Genomic DNA, 3002 nt, shown 5'->3' on the forward strand with positions numbered 1-3002 from the left:
GCAGTAATCCATCTAGGTGCGGGATGGTTCGTGAGAATAATAATTCTGTTGCTGTCTTGCTGCAGTTAATTAGACCCGGGCGGCTTGTAAATAATAAATGATCAAAAGAGGATTGATGATTTTTCGTTTTTAAAATCTTGATGACCCATACAGCCCACTCAGCCTGACCGTTTGACTCAGGATCATACGTTGGAAAAAAGGACACATTCACCCCTATTCAGATAATTGGGGTCTGGAACATCAAGAATCGCTTAGATCCGAATACCTTTTTACTGGAGTTATATGTATTTCTGAATACTAGCGCAAATAAAAACATACTTTAATCATTCTTTTTTCCTTTTTTTTTTCCCCTAATTTTTTTTAGTATATTTACTCCATATGTAACTAAAAAGAACTATACATATACACTTATATGTGTGATTGACGCTGTTTAAATTTGCGGCATATTTTTTGTTGTTGTTGACTTTTTTTTGACGTTCATTTCAAAGGTATGACCAAATGGAAAATAAATTAAACTTTAAACTTACTGCAGGATATCAAGGACTTTTTAGGGGGACCTTTAAATTATCTATAACCTTTTTTTTATTAAAAAAATCCTTTAAAATTTTTTTCCCCCTCAATTACCTTTTTGGGGGAGGGGCTATTATTCTTTCTGCGGACGCCCTTAGATATTTTTATCTAAGATTCCTTAAATAGTGACAATTTTCATATTTAGATTTTATAATCCATGTTTAATTATCTTGCTCTTTGATAATTGTGTCTAATGTAGTACTTTTTATTGTTCTTATTATTATTTGATATGCTGTATCACTAAGGGTGATAATTTTGGTAAGAATAGAAAAGCATGCGAGGAGAAAAGAAGAATTACTTATGGCATCATTGATTAAATAATATACATCTTCTTCTATCAATCATGAACGTTATCATTCCCGCCTTTATTATTCAATATTAATATAATATGAGATGGTGATAGTCGATAGAGAACTGAATAAAATCCCCAAAATGACGTTGCCTTCTGTCTGGATTTATGAAAATGGAGGCCCAGGAATTTGGAAAATACTTACCGGATGAGAAACAGATGGTTTGTCGGATTTGTCGATATAAATGTGCCTTTAGTCCCCTGTCTAGAATTACACGCCACTCATTATCCTCATCTCATAACAAGAGTATGGATATTCATCTATAAAATCAATTTGACGATGAATACATCAAGTCAGACTTTAACTTTGATCTCACAACGATGCTTATTGCATGTAATATAACCTTATCCATTGCTAATCATCTACGTTCAAAAAATTTATGGAGAAATACAAGGGTAAACATATCCCTTCCCGAGGAACCATCATTAAATTAATGGAAGATGTTGGTACTGATGTCATATATAGAAATACATATAAAAATGTTTTGAGTCATCCACACCAAATGATGATCAAGTTATCAGTAAAAAGTATTTACGAATATCGAAATGGAACTCTGAATTTTGTACTATCTCACAGTAAGTATTCAATTTTTTTAAATCTAACCATAAAATATGATTCTATTTTAGCTAAACATATCAAGAATTATGATACACAACTCAGTAAAGGGCAAAAACAACTGCTTAAATGGTCACAACAACGGGGGTAGTAGCTTTGGATGGTTTGCAACTAGTTTGTCTGAGACTACTTACTTCGCTTTAAGACTTGGGTATGATAATTAGGTTTTCCAATATTACATAGTCAGTAAATATTACTTTTTTATCACTAAAGGCTTAGCTATGGTTGATGGGCTCCAAGAAATGGTGTTCAGAAAACTCATAAAAGGCAAAAACAACTGTTTAAATGGTCACAACAACGAGGGTAGTTACATTGGGTGTTGCATTATAATTAACAATTGTGTATATCCATCATGATAATAGTATGTTGTTATATAAGCATACCTAAAATCTTTTTTGATGCTCTTAATAGGGAGTAATATCGCCGGACATTACTACATAATTAGCTTTTGCTCTAAATCTTTACGATGAATTTATTTATAAAAATTTTTTATTAGTATATTTATTGTCTAATTTTATGATTTTGACATTTACTTTATTATTAATAATTAGTTAGATCTCATCGGTAGAGATATATCTATCCTGTGCACAATTGTATATAGCAACTTCCACATGAAGAAGAGGGGTGATTATCTTTTTGATTAAACTCCACGTCTCGCTTGTGTATTGCAACCTAAAGTTATGACATATTTAACTGAATTCCGATGTCAGAACAAGAAAATATTATTTGGATCAATCTATTATTTCAATATTCTGTATTTATAATTTATTATTATTAATAGTTATATGATTTTAATTGTTTAATTTTGTATATTTAACTTAAATGTTTAATGGTTTATTTTTTAGTATGTAGATTATATTTAATTAAAGCCTTCTTTTTTAAACTTTGAGCTTCAAATATATTTCAAATACTCTACTTTGTCGTTACATTAGCTATTACTCTGAGAATAAGGTTCATAAGGAATTACAATTTCATGGAGTGTGACGTTTTCAAATCTACTGTAACGGATAAAAAACGTCGAAGTCAATTATACGTAGTATATCTTCATTAAACATTTTGCTAATAAATACATTAGTTATACCCTCAAAAATCATAATAAAGCAGGCAGATGATAATCACATCAGTATTTTAAACAATGATACCATATGTCTTTTTTCCCCCCTCCTCCTCGCACGCGTTTTTCTCTACAATATTATCAACTATATGTATCACATATCAATAGTGTAAATATGTGAACAGAGTAGTATGTATTTATCTGGAATATAATAACCACGTGTTCCTAATAAAGTATCATCGTCTTATTCCTCCACGTTTCTCCTCATTCTCTCAGTTGTCCTTGATTCTTGTTATTAATTAGATTGTGTCTAAGAACTTCCTCAGGACAACACAAAAACACTTGTCTCGAGGCACTGAAACTAATAATTTTGATTTCATTAAATATTGGACCGTGTAGTCTTGTATTACTTA

General features: G+C 30.7%; 1 long non-coding RNA gene across 1 annotated transcript; it reads left to right on the forward strand.

Moving 5' to 3' along the window:
- The first annotated feature begins 811 nt into the window (after positions 1-811).
- LOC139907218 (uncharacterized) lies at positions 812-2450 on the forward strand. Its single transcript, XR_011783673.1, has 3 exons — positions 812-1495; positions 1547-1686; positions 1749-2450. It is a non-coding gene; the product is annotated as an uncharacterized lncRNA (long non-coding RNA).
- The last annotated feature ends 552 nt before the right edge of the window (positions 2451-3002 follow it).

Source organism: Lepeophtheirus salmonis, chromosome 14 (genome assembly GCF_016086655.4).
Source record: "Lepeophtheirus salmonis chromosome 14, UVic_Lsal_1.4, whole genome shotgun sequence".
Lineage (NCBI taxonomy): Eukaryota > Metazoa > Arthropoda > Copepoda > Siphonostomatoida > Caligidae > Lepeophtheirus > Lepeophtheirus salmonis.